Source organism: Leuciscus leuciscus (genome assembly GCF_965113295.1).
Source record: "Leuciscus leuciscus genome assembly, chromosome: 10".
NCBI classification, from domain to species: Eukaryota; Metazoa; Chordata; class Actinopteri; order Cypriniformes; family Leuciscidae; genus Leuciscus; species Leuciscus leuciscus.
Genome location: NC_138734.1, coordinates 16,500,499 through 16,515,101, shown reverse-complemented (window position 1 = coordinate 16,515,101; position 14,603 = coordinate 16,500,499). Strand labels below are relative to the sequence as shown.

Here is a 14,603-nt window from a genome sequence, read left to right as displayed (position 1 = left end):
GAAATAAGCATTGCAACTCTTAATTTTTTTTATTTATTTTTTTTAAATTTGAATTCATTTGCGTGTGTTCTAGACGTGATGTTATTGGGGCCTTGGAAATTATCTCACACTGGTTGCCTTAATCGGGACCATACAACAAGATAGCTGCCTTTTGGTTTTGTGAACAATAGGGAATATTTTGAACCTGAAGACAGCGTCCAGTCATTCTATTGCATGGTAAACACAAGTTCCTGAGGCAGCTGGACAGGAAGGACAATTTAAGGTGAAGGCTGAGATGGGTATTAATTACAGTGGTGGGGTCATGAGGTCCTGTCCGAACCAGCCACTCCGCAAAAGAGTCTGTTGACTGTTATATGGGCTGATACTTTTTTTTCATTAAACATAATTAAGAGTAAAAGTATATTTATTATGGGGAATTGATGTGAATAATTTCAGTGCTAGTTATTATGATTATTTTACATTATTAGCCATTTATCTTTCAACCCTAAAAAGAGAAAATCATTTTTTCCCCCCCAAAATTATTACAAATTATTGATAGCCTCAATTTTTTTTTTTTTTGTGTTTTAGAAGATGAAAATTAAGTCTTAGATACCTTGCATATCAAAATCTACATGAAATAAAATGTATTCAAAAAGGGTGTTTAAAAATATTACATAATAATAGTTTTTATATTGGTTTATAATATTGTGGTCAATATAATATCCTATCAGGGTTTGGTGAGGATGAAAGCATGGAGCCAGTGAAAAACTCAAGCGGCGTGCAACACAGCAAACTAGACATGAGTGCCGGAATCCAAACACCACGCTCCGAGCAGGAAACAAGACACACAGACAAAAGAGCACACGGCTTAAGCACGCTAGAAAACGCACAGACAAAGACAACACAGGAGCCTCAGGGATCTGTCACAAAACCAAGAATAAACAGACTTAAGTGACAGAACTTCTGGTGGATTTTATTCCACCACATAGCAGCAAAATCGACTTAAAATACTCTGTCATTTATGGTCATACAGATAAAAGCAATACACAATTAATATTAATAATTAAAGTTGATATTTCTCTTGTGGACCATATAAATATTAATGATGTAAAAAAAAAAAAAAAAAAGACAATAATCAATACTTCTTATTAAAGTAGTTTTGTTTTAAGCTGGTGTTTGAAGCTGCTTTACACTCTCAAAAATAAAGTTTCCAAAAGGTTTTTTTTTTTCGCAATGATGCCAAAAAGAACCAATTTGGTTCCCTAAAAAAAAACCTTTCAGTGAACAGTTCTTTTTTTTTTCTTTTTTTTTTTTTACTTAGTGTGAAGAACATTTTAATAATCTAAATAACCATTTTCCATTCCTTTTTGTGCAATGAAAAGGTTCTCCATGGAACGATAGATGCCAATAAAAAACCTTTATTTGTAAGAATTTTCATCAATGACTGATTATTGTGCTGTGTTCGGACCTAAAGACTGTTATTAGGCCTATATAATTGTATTATTATTGTTATTAATTTGTTGGCCAATTTTATTGTTATTAGTATCATTAAAATGTTTTGTTAATGTGCTATGAAAACAACAAAACAATGCTGTTTTCACCTTGCCTTAAACAACAACTGTATTTGAACTTTATAATAAGCACTCTTGATAATTTGTGAATAGATCACCTTACAATAAAATTTTGATCCGGGATGTAGTTTTGTAGTATGTTTTAAAAACATTTTCATTGAGGAGTCATCAATCCTAATACTTGTGTGTCGGTGTCACAAGAAGCCTGTGTGGTAACGGCAGGGAAGGCAAATTAATTAATATTAATTTGATAATACTAGCTTGATAATGACAATAACAATAAAAACATAATTATATTAATGGAAAAACTAGCCAATTATGGTCTTGATATCGTCAAAGACATCAGAGATATCTCTAACTATAGTCGATAGCCTACACGATATAGTCAATCGGCACAATCCTACGGTTAATGCAACAGACAGACTCACTTCGCCAACGTGTTCAAACATTTAAATAATGCTGTAGGTATAGCTTCGATACTCTTGAATGCATTTAACAATCTTTTGCATTCGTGACCTTCGACTAAATTAAATTCTTACATGGCAAAAACTTAAAACACTTCACAGTTACTTTCTATTATCCTCCCTTTCTCATGTGAACTGAAAGAAGAATGTTTAAAGTGTATATTACCATATCTGTGAAACAAAGAGACAGATAAAATGAGTCTAGCTCCCTTCCCGTCAGTTACTGAGATCACCTGGGAGAAAACTTGTGCTCCTCAATCAGCTCCCTAGTTCAGTAGACAGGGCATTGATCAAGGAGTCGTCCACATTCATGCACACAATATACTGATTCACGACCTTGGAAGATAGGGCGCTATTAGCCGCGTTTCCACAGTCGGTCCACAAAGCGGGTGTGCTAGTGCGTGCCAGGGCTAGTCGCATTCCTACTGTCACTTCCTGGGCTTGATAGGGCCTGGGCTTCCTCAGGGTTTCCTTGGGGCCAACGGCCAGGGTTTTTTGGCCCACCGACTACCTTGGTCCAAAGCGGCCAGCTCGGCTTGAGGAGTGGTCATGAACAAAGGCGGAGTTTACCCGCAAGACTTTTAAAATAATTTTAGCTCAAAACTCACAGACAATAAGTGTTAGAACTAACTTCTGTTTGTGATACGATGTAGATTCTGACCACCCTAATTACCTCCACTACATATGTAATGGAGTTTAAATAATGCTGTTAAATTCATGCACAAATTGGGAAAATTCAACATTTGCTGTTGCGTATGTGATTGTGTGATTCCATCCACACAAACACACACAGTCACACATATACATACACTTCACCCCAGCTCATTGTCCGGTCTTGTTTGTTTGAAGAGGACTACTTATCCTGCCTTAGCGACAACTACCTGATATCTCCAGCGATCTCCCTGTCTCCAGCGTCTCGTCCTACCACAGTGTCTCCATTCCCACCTGTGCCTCATCACCCACCGTATCAACCATCTTCCTCTCCCTTTGTCATTATCATTAAACACCCTCTTTTTCACCCATCATCCTCCTCTAAGTCTGATTCCGTAACAGAAGACCGGACCGGAACCGAAAAGATGGCCACCGCCATTCCAGAGCCTCGTCCCGTCATGGCTGCTGGCATTCCACAGTCTCGTCCCAAGATGGCTGGCGCCGTTCCAGAGTCTCGTCCCAAAATGGCCGCCGCCGTTCCAGAGCCCTCTGCCAAGATGGCCGCTTTGGACTAATATCTAAGTTAATACTTGTTCAAAACAATCACTTTAGCAAATTAGTACCATTTTCTTTTCTTAAAAAACAAAACAAAACACTGTCATTAAATTGTTAATATAAAAACTTTAAAAATACAGAAACTTATTTAAAAAAATAAAGATTCTGAAAGCATTAAATGAGATCCCATAATAATTTAATATAGCTTTTACAGTAATAACAATATTGTCACAGATTCAGCAACACCTTCAGCACCAGATCCCTCTACTCCTCCCACTTGTTCTCTGTCACCCAAATTCTGATTCTACACGCCTGCTGCATCAAATCAAGGACTCCCATACAAGCATCCACTCAGCCTTAGTTCAGTGTCTGGTCTCGTCCTTACCACAGCATTAGCTACGTACCTGACTCCTTACCTGTCAAGATGATGCTTTGTAGACTTCATCTGCTACTATCATCATCATCATCATCTTCATCTATGTTCCTACGGCTTAGTATCGATCCCTGTCTGCCTGCAACAGAGACTCTGTTTAGTTAAGTGGTGACTTCCACCTTCACTCTAACATTCCACTCTACTGTGTTGTGGTTATACATCGATTTGTTCAATAAACACCAGTTAACTAGATTTTGTGTGTCTCCTCTTCTGGTTTTTGTGACAGAAGACCAGACCACAAGTGAATTATGGACCGGAACAATCTCTCCTGCCACCAGTCACCGTTCCTTCGATGGATTTCACCTCCAGTCCCATGGCCCAACCAGTGGTGGAGTGGGGGATTGCAGAAGATTTCTACTAAAGTGCTCGCTGTTTTTTGAGATGCAGCCCCACGAATTCCCCACTGAATGCTCAAAGATCGCGTATATCATTTCTTTACTCTCCGGTAAAGCACTATCATCGTCCAGCTCAGTTCAGTTCTCATACAATGTTGTCAAAGCAGGCAGATCAATAATATTAAGAATATTAAGTGTCCCCAACTAAGCAAGCCAGAGGCGACAGTGGCAAGGAACCCAAACTCCATCAGGTGACAGAATGGAGAAAAAAAAAAACCTTGGGAGAACCCAGGCTCAGTCAGGGGGCCAGTTCTCCTCTGGCCTAAAAACAAAACAGTGCATGATTATAATTCAGGCAGCATTACAGGCCATTGGACTGTGCCATCGACCTGCTGCCTGGGGCAACCCCTCCTAGGGGCAAGATCTGCCTACTGTCCATCTCAGAGGAGAAGGCCATGGAGGAGTATATCGCAGAAGCACTCAAGCAGGAATTAATACATCCTTGTATCTCCCCTGCTGCTTCCAGATTTTTCTTCGTGGCCAAGCAGCATGGAGGCTTGAGGCCCTGCATCGTTTTACAGAGTACTAATATACCAAACCATCAAGTTCAAGTATCCCTTCCCCTGGTCCCGGCGGCTTTAGAACAACTCTGTGGCGCCCCGCATCTTCTCCAAGCTGGACCTACATAGAGCCTATAACCTCATTTGGATATGTAAGGGTGATGAGTTGAAGACAGCTTTCATAACTCCATCAGGCCACTATGAATATCACGTCATGCCATACGGGCTAGCCAACTCCGCTTCTGTATACTAGGTGTTCATGAACGAGGCGTTCTGGGAATCCCTAAAGTTTGTTATCATCTATATCAACGATATTCTCATACACTCCCGGAACGAGGTCGACCATCGCCATCAAGTTACGCAGGTCCTGCAAAAGCTCAGGGAGAATCATCTGTACCTTAAATTAGAGAAGTGTGATTCCCACCAATCCACCATCCACTTCTTGGGCAATATCATTAACTTAAGGGTTATCCAAATGGACAAGTGGAAGGTGAGAGCTGTCAGAGACTGGCCAACACCATCCAACATCAAGGAATTGCAACGCTTCCTGGGGTTTGCAAATTTTTACCACCGATTTATTGCCATCTTCAGCAAGGTCAGTGCTCCTCTGACGTCTATGCTCAAAGATTGACCCACGTCTCTATACTGGGCACCATCTGCCACAGAAGCCTTCCAATTACTGAAGAACGCCTTTTGCACCGCTCCTACCCTTGCTCATCCCAACCCAGATCTCCCATTCGTTGTGGAAGTTGACGCATCAACCACAGGGGTAGGAGCTGTCCTTTCCCAGTGTCAGGGGAAACCACCGAAACTCCATCAATGCTCCTTCTACTCCAAGAAACTGTCCCCGGCGGAGAAGAACTATGATATCGTTAATAGTGAGCTGCTTGCTATTAAACTGGCTATTGAGGAGTGGAGGCACTGGCGGGAGGGAGCAAAATATCCCTTAGAAGTGATCACAGATCACAGGAATTTAGAATATCTCTGTGAAGCATGCAGGCTTAAACCCCGGTCAAGTGCGTTGGGCACTGTTCTTTACTAGATTCAATTTCACTGTCACCTGGTCATAAGAATCTCAAAGCTGATGCTCTATCCCGTTGGTACCATCCTGACACCAACTCTGCACTACCGGAGCCCATTCTCCCTCCAGCCATCATCTCCAGTCCTATTCAGTGGGCTCTGGAGGATCAAATCATCAAAGCCTCACTTACCAAACCAGCTCCGCAGGGAAGTCCTAAGGGGCTCGCGTATGTACCATCCACATTGCGTCTGTCCCTCATGGATTAGTACATTCCTCCCCAGGCTCTGGACACCCAGCAGACCCTCTTGCTTATTTGCAACCGCTACTGGTGGCCCAGTATGACCCAGGATGTCACTCTGTATGTTCAAGGCTGTCCAACCTGTGCCATGTCTAAGACCCCCTAACATCTGTCAGAAGGTAAATTAGTTCCACTACCAATTCCACGTAGACCCTGGAGCCAAATCGGTGTGGATTTTGTAACTGACTTCACATGCATTCTGCTGGTCATGGACCGATTTGATCATTTCCAACACAAGAAGGTTGAGGATCCAAATGCAGTTTTATTGAAAGGGTAATCCACAATTGTAGTCAAAACAGGCAAGAGGTCAGAGCACAGTAAATCAGTCCAATCAAACAAACAAATCCAGAGGGTGAGAGAGGAACGGGAAAACCAGGACACAGGCAGATATAAAAAAAACAGGAACATGGAAAACAGTGGAAACGCTCATAAATGCAGTGTTACACGTACAACTAACAAGACTTCGCAGAGACTAACAGAATGAACCAGGCTTTTATAGTGTGAGCTAAACAGGATAATGAGACACAGGTGAATGTGATAATGGATGATGGTCTGGGCAAAGGATTATGGGGAATGAAGTATGTGGATGTGTGGTGATTGTCCGGGTTGGAGTGCCCTGTTATGGTTATCCCGGGCACTCTCACTGGTGATTGTTACACCAGGGTTGTTTGATTAAAATTGAAAATACCAGAAAAAAGAGCTGAGAAAGTAAATCATAATAGGGATAGACCCTCACCCACTTTTAGGGAGGCTGCTAAAATAAAAAAAATAAAAAAATGCTAGCGTTAAAAAAAAAATATATTCATTTGTTTGTCAAAATAAAATCTAGGTTTTTCTAACTTGTAACATGATGTGCCTTGTACTATAATGCTTCTATATTCAGTGTAGAAAATAAACATAATATGGGTAGATTAAATAAAACAATTTCAGCCACTTGCACAGCGGTGTCTTTAATTTCAGGCCTAAATTTATGTAAAAGTGCCGTTGAAGTGCTTTCAGAAATATTTATATATTCTGAGATTGCTCTGAGCGCAATCTTTTTGAAACAAGTGAAACAATGAGCGAGAGATGAAAAAAGCAAGCTGTGTTTATGGACGTGAGCAGTTCGTGCTAAGGCCAGACGCAGAGCTTGGTGGTAGTGGCCACAGACATTTTTCTTGTTCAGGCTCGCAGGAGTTGGTATAGAGAAGCCAGCTGTCAGGCCTCATGGAACCTGGCCTCTAATTAAAACAGTGGAAAATTAGATAACTCCACAAATTCATCACTGCTGCCGCTGGCCGTCAGGACTGCGCTCTGGGGGCTGCCACCCACCTTTTGTTTACATCAGGGAGATTTGGCTGCGCAGCGCTGTGTTTTTAGAAGTTTTTCACTCTAATTTCTCTTATGGGCTACAAGAGCTTTCTCCTGCATCTCATGTCTCTCCTGATGGAGCTGATGGAGGTGAGCCCAGTAACCTCCACCTCCCCTAATCCATTTTACACACGTCTGCCTCGTTAGACCCTCATTTATTAGATGCTAATGGAGGTTCTGAGTGCTGTGATGTCATGTGTTGGCAAACAGAGAGAACATGTCCACTCACTCCCCACTCATTGAAAGCTTTACGGTCAAAACGTGCAGAAGGTACGGCAGTACAAAATCCAGTTTTTTTGGAAAATGTTTCAAGAACCCTTGTTTAAGTTGCTAACAGTTCTTAGTGCAAAGGATGATGGGAAGGATTGATTCCAAGATATGTTGTGGTCAACCCTGTGCTTTTGAACTGTGGTTTGGAGTTTAGCCACTGCCCACTAGAACAATCCAGCCTATTGACAGCTTCCATTGACATGAAAAGAAAAGAGATGTGAAATAAAAGGTATAAATGGATAGGAAGGAATAAGTGTTTTGTTTCCCACTCTGCATGCTTGACATAGTAAATAAAGATATTCTCTCTAGAAACTGAGCAAAAATGTTTGAAGGCTGAAGGTGAAGGCATCATTTGACTGTGCACTTCTAAATATTGTTTTCCTGCTTGTCTGGACATATATGAGGCAGGTTTTTGTGCATTTGATTATTTTTCAAAAGTTCTGCTTTTAGAAAGAGAGCTTTCCTACTGTCCAACAAACATTCGTTATTTTACACAGGCTGCCATTTAGTCAACAGCATATTTCCAACCCAGTATAAATAATTTTTTTATGAAACACAAATTGATTAGTCACGTGACAGGTGAGAACCATTTGGCATTTTGCCGTCAGTTATGTCAAACCTAGTGCAACACACCTAAATGCGCCATTGAACTTGAGTGCTGAGGCAGAGTAAAAGAGTAGAAAATAAGACAAAAATGTGTCACACTTAATTATTTATTTTTTTAAATCCTTTCAGAACTTAGACATCAGCACAATTTAATTCAGAAATAAAATAATATGAGATCTAAATGACATAAGGGATGAAATGATGACAGAATATCATTAAAAATAATCCCTTCCAGGGTTTCTGTCTATCTAACCAGTCACATACACAGCAGCACTTATGGCCTGGCCTGAACGCCCTGCATGCGCTCTATTGAGCCTACATGTGGGGTCTGACCTGGTGGTCTTTCTCCCCTCCAAAGGGAAGCAACTCCATGTAAACACACTCCACCTCCCTCATCCATCCAACCGCCTGCCCCGGCCGAACGACAGCACCCATCAAGGACATAACAGGCTCAAATGGACAATCATTGATGGTAGTAATCACTCTCTCTCTCTGGGTTAAATGCCTCTCAAGAGAAACCCACACTATAGCCCTGTTATGACTCTAGCCATTTGTTGCTATTAGCTGGCTTTCCATATAGTCATTGTGATTAAACAGACGTCCCAGAGCAAAGCTGATGTGGCTTGTGGCTCAGTTCACCCTGACAATCAGAATGATAAGCAACAGAGTGCCTAAACTCCCTTGTAACAACTGTGTAACATTTTGAGTGGTTTATTGCATTCATAAATTAGCAGACACAATGATTTGATAAAATACACAAATTTTCAATACAATCTAATAGTTACAATAATACTTAATTTAGTTGGAATTATCTGTTTTATAAATTCAAATACATTGATACTGAATATATTCATGTTTTGCTAAAATATACTTAAGTATTTTAAGTATTATGTAGCTTGAAAGAATAAAAGAAAAAAGTATCCATTGACATGGAAAGAAAAGAGATGTGAAATAAAAGGTTTAAATGGATTGGAAGGAATAAGTCTGAGTGTTTTATTTCCCACTCTGCATACTTGACATGCTTGCTTGACATAGTAAATAAATATATTGTCTCTAGAAACTGAGCAAAAATGTTTGAAGGCTGAAGATGAAGGCATCATTTGGCACACTTCCAAATATTGTTTTCCTGCTTATCTGGACATATATTAGTCAGATTTTTATGCATTTGATTATTTTTCTAAAGATTTGCTTTTAGAAAGAGAGCTTTCATACTGTCCAACAAACATCCGTTGTTCTACACAGGCTGCCATTTAGTCAATAGATTTTTTTGTTCCAACCCATACTAGTATTCATTTATTTTTTATGAAAAAAAAAAAAAAAAAAAAAAAGATGTTTGTATAAAATGATGTATATTTTGTGATGCTAATATTAGTGACAGAACACATTTGGGCACTACATACTTCTCAGAAGTCAAGTTTTTCTAAAATTATTCAACAGGGCTTTTAATATCTTTACCTGCCATTAAAGATTATATGTGTCAGTATTCCTGTCAGTTTATATTAGAGCTTTGTATCTAATGTGACTCAAATGATGGAATCAAAGTTAAATTAAACTTGTGTGAAACAGTGGCAGTGTATTACGTTTATTTGTCATGTTAATGTTTTTTGACAAATAGGAGACCAGGGATGATAATAATACAGGAGCAGTTGTAATGCCCCCTGCTATCACTTAGAAATCATACATGGCCACCATCCTTCTGGAGTGACTATAGAAATTCGAAGACTGTGTAAAATTGACTGTGATTTACAGGACAAAAACAAATTGTGCGGTATAAAATTAGATAAGTGATCATGTTAATAGGTAGATAGATTAGGTAATAGGTAGTTTTATGGGTAGTTAATAGGTAGTAAAGGAGAATATGATGACGATGTATGATTTATATATAATAACAATAAAAGGCTGTTACGGAAGCATACTCTAGAGATGGATAATGACGTTAACAGGATTTTATTGACAACAATGAGCGGCGACAGAATGCAGGTAAGTAATAGCAGGGTAAGTAATCCTCTTCGAATGAACGAGACCGGAAAGTGAACTGAGTCAAGTCAAGTCAAATCACCTTCATTTATACAGCGCTTTTAACAATATGGATTGTTTCAAAGCAGCTTTTCAGTGATAATAGGAAATTACCATCGCAGATTGTTTAGGCTTTACAACAGCTCTAGAATAAAGTTATTGTCCAGCTAAAGTTAGTTTTGATTGATTGATTAATTTCCATTGTGAAGATCATTAGTTATTAACTTAGGGGCCGCTAACACAACACCGTTCTAACAGGAAAACCCTTAACGTGCTCCAGCCGCCCATCCGCACAAAACAGTGCCTGGTGTCTCGAGAACGCACTCCCTGAAATAGGTTCGAAGGTGCAAACGATTATCCGTTATCTCTGCGCAAACCTCAGAAAACCCAGCAAAAACGCAGACGGTATGCACAAGCGCATTACATGTTCAGTCAAAGGTATGCGCGTTTGAATTTATGTGTGCACAGGCGTGTAGTCCTTCTTTACAAATCAACCCTCAATAGACTACTTGTCTGGCCTTAAAAATGTATAATACAGAAATTTGTCGCGTCTGCGTAGCCACACAAACCGGAATTATCTCGACAACATTTTATCTGTACTGCGGTAAAGGGAAGGGAAGGAGGCCTTCACAGGGGAGGGACTGGTTGACACTTCAGGACTGCATTGTCATCGTGTCCAGGCGCAGGTCCTTCATCAGATCTGGATACGGTCTGGATCCGGCGGACTGCGGTAAACCTCGGATAAACAGAGAGACGTGACTTTCAAATGAAAGTTTGGTATCAAAGAGTACACCAGGTTCCTAAACGACGACGAGGACTTGCCAGAGCAGCCATCAAGTGTTAGACAGTATTCTAAGTTATTACGTGAGGAAGTTTTTTGTCCAATAATTAGAATCTCTGTTGTTGTTTTTTTTAATTAAGTAGTAGGAAATTGCTAGTCATCCAGTTTTTTTATATCAGCTATGCATTCCGTTAATTTTGTGAATTGGTAAGTTTCGTCAGGGTGTGAAGAAATATAGAGCAGCTAAGTATCATCAGCATAACAGTGAAAACTAATGCCATGCTTCCTAATGATATCTCCCAAGGGTAGCATGTACAGCGTGAACAGCAACGGTCCTAGTACTGAGCCTTGTGGTACACCATACTGAACTTTTGACATCATAAGACATCTCTTCATTTACTGCTACAAACTGATAACGGTCAGATAAGTATGATTTAAACCATGCTAACACATGAAAGCATCTCTTTCAGTAGCTTAGTCGGTATAGGGTCTAACATTCATGTTGTCGATTTAGATGATTTAACGAGTTTAGAAAATGTTTCCTCTTCTATAGCAAAGAATGAATCGAATTTTTTCACTGAGGTGAAGAGTATGTCTTTATAGTGGTGGTGATGATGGTGATGATGAGGTGCAGGTGTGTGTGATTAGAACTCAGGTAAGGGAGTGCACTGTGATTGGCTGGTGTGAGAGCCTGGCTGATCTGTAACAGCACCATTTACTTCTACTGGACAGACAAAGATTGAGCAAAATAGGAGTCTAACTTGTACATGCACACACATGTTGGTACACATATCATCATAAGGACATTCCATTTGCGTAATGGTTTATATAATGAGCTAATGATTTATTTGATTTTTTTTTTACATTTTTAATAATTACATTTACATTTTTAATTCTTTAGGCTCCTGATATTGAAGGTCAAACCATATATACGCACACATGTTGGGTTGCGAGTTATTTGGACATAGACATAATTATTTTTATACTGTACAAACTGTATATTTGATCCCCTAACCCTGAACACAACCCTCACAGAAAACATTCTGCATTTTGATGTCATTGATGAACAAATAATCCTGAACCTCGAGCTGAGACTCGAAAGTGGGTTGTCTTGTGCACGGCTATGACATATTATCCATGGCAAATGGCATATGGCATAAGATAACAGCTTATTTTATCAGTTCTTTTGTCTTTGGGTCGTTATATTTCTCACAAATTTCTGCTCCTTCTAAATCAGATATAGATATAGTAAAGATTACATTTATATGAATGCATTAGTGTGAGAGAGAGCGGTTGCATGTGAATTGCACCTGGTGCGTCTCTCTACTAATAGTGAAACTTTAGTTACTAAGAAATATTATGCTAGAACTTTTCAGTTTCTAAGCTATTTTATTGATAAATCACAGAACAGAGTTTACAATTCATTTCTGGACTACTGAACGACTAGTGTACCCCTGTTTGCATTGAGCAGAAGTCACAGCTGCTCAAGCGCTAAACTCCAGTGCTACCTTATAAGGCCTGTTACACACTCACAGACACCTGATAGGCATTCACATGCACACACACACCTCCCTCTTCCTTTCTTAAGTGAACGGTGGCTTTATACACATAAATATTTTTGGATCAACTCGTTAAACTATTAGAAATGAACAAATTCAGCCCCCAAAATACAGCCCCCTTTTTCCACATCTTATGTAGCACTTTTTGTGCTAAATTATTTTTCATATCAATCCATACCACATAATGACAGAGAAAAATCTTGATTTACATCAATTTTGCAAATGTTTGTATGTATGTATGTATGTATGTATGTATGTAAGCATGTATATAATTAGAAACTTTCTTGTGATAATTACTTTTTTTCTCGTAATAATGTGAAACTTTCTCGTAATAATGACTTATTTTCTCTTACTTCTACTCATTCGCAAAGCAGCCGAGGAGAAGGGAGTGGCACGGCATCCGCTGGTCAAAGCCATGTAAATGTGAGAACACAGCAAGCATGGCACGTTCTGCAAAAGTCAATTCACCTTTATTTATAGCCCTTTATACAATACAGGTTGTTTCAAAGCAGCTTCACAGTGATAACAGGTTTATGCATTTTGGCTGTTATTCAGCTGAAGTCAGTTCAGTGTTGATTCAGTTCTTTTGTAAAGATAATCAATTATTAAATTTATTTATTTATTTACAGTTCTGCAAAAAAAATTATGTCATCAAGTCAGTACAGTCAAATCATTTTGTTAAATATTAAGTTGTTAAAGTCAATGTAATCTATAATATTATTGAACAACATTAATGATAAATTATCAGAATATGAGATGGGCTGTCATGATTCTGCCATCTTGTTCTTGGTTTTCTCTCGTCTTGCGGCAGAATCATGACAGGCCCTTGTTTTCATGTGCAGCACATGGCCATTTGTTTGGCCATGTGCTTGCGTTGTCTCGTCATGTAACCCCGCCCCCTTGTTACCCTTGGTTAGTCATTATTGTTTCATCTGTGTCACCTGCTGTCTTCATTAGTTTCTCCCTATTTAATCCCCTTGTGTTTGCTGTCCTGTGTTGGTTCATTGTTAAACCTGCTATGGTGTTACATGTTATCTGCTATCCTTCATTGTGAGACTTTGCTCATTCCTGTGAGTACCCTGTCAAGAGTGTCATCAAGAGATAGTTCTGTTTCTGTATTCGCTATTTGTTTGTAGTCTAGTTATGTCAAGTCATAGTCCAGTTTAGTCACTCGTTGTCCTATCTTGTCTTGTTTTGCCCCCTCGTGGGCTTTGTTTTCCCTATTATTTGTATATAATAAACCTTGTGTGTCCTGCAAACTGTCTGCTATTGGGTTCATCCTTCAACCTCATAACATGGGCTTCCATACTATTGTCTTTTATTCATTTGTAACATTCACTTGTATTTTTGTGTATGAACAAAAAGCAACAAAGAATGGTGATCCATGGATTTCAAACAAATGGAATAAGCCAGCACACCTACATATCCAAATATGTTAAAGAACGCTTCATCTGGAAAGATGTGTACAAGTATGTACTAAACATATTTTCCAGCAGTTTTTTATAAGGGGCCGTTCGCAAGGAACACACTTCCATTCCACTGCGATACTTTTCCAAACGGACTTGTTTGACCATTGCGCATGCATCTTTGGGAGCGTCGCGCACAAAGCACGGCGTTCTTAAAATGCTGCGCTCAATTGAAAAGAAGTTCAGCTTTTAAAAAAACGTCTCAAGACCTTGCGTTTTTCTGCCCACTTCTGTGTAAATGTCTCCTAAGTTACTCGCAGATTCCAGATGAACCTGCACATCAAAAACCCTAGACGCATCCGAAATAGGCCTACGTATGTTAATATTAACAAATATACCCATACATTTTATCTAAAAGTTACACAAACTTGATGAATAAATGTCATATTCCATTGTTCCATTCCAATCTGATAGTTTTCGTTCATGCAACACAATTTCCACTGGTGAGCACAATGAGGTGTCGTTCGTTACGACAGTAACGGCTCTGTTTCTGTGTTCCACTTCCACACCTTCTCCTGCGCATGGAAGAAGTATGGGAGATATATTGATGATTCATAATTGATGTTATTTAATGATACTATATATTGCACTTTGTAGATTACACTGACTTGAACAAAAACAACTGTTTTGCAACGAATTTATGGCGAATAAGGGACACAGGAAGTGTTATAACTTCTGCATACATTAA

General features: G+C 39.3%; 2 long non-coding RNA genes across 2 annotated transcripts in view; both read left to right on the top strand.

The window, feature by feature from the left end:
• The window catches only part of LOC309508597, a 147,545-nt gene that overhangs the window by 65,614 nt on the left and 67,328 nt on the right, over positions 1-14,603 (top strand). The gene's annotated exons all lie outside the window — the stretch shown is intronic.
• Positions 9,775-10,477, top strand: LOC309508591. Its single transcript, XR_014209583.1, has 2 exons — positions 9,775-9,906; positions 9,941-10,477. It is a non-coding gene; the product is annotated as an uncharacterized lncRNA (long non-coding RNA).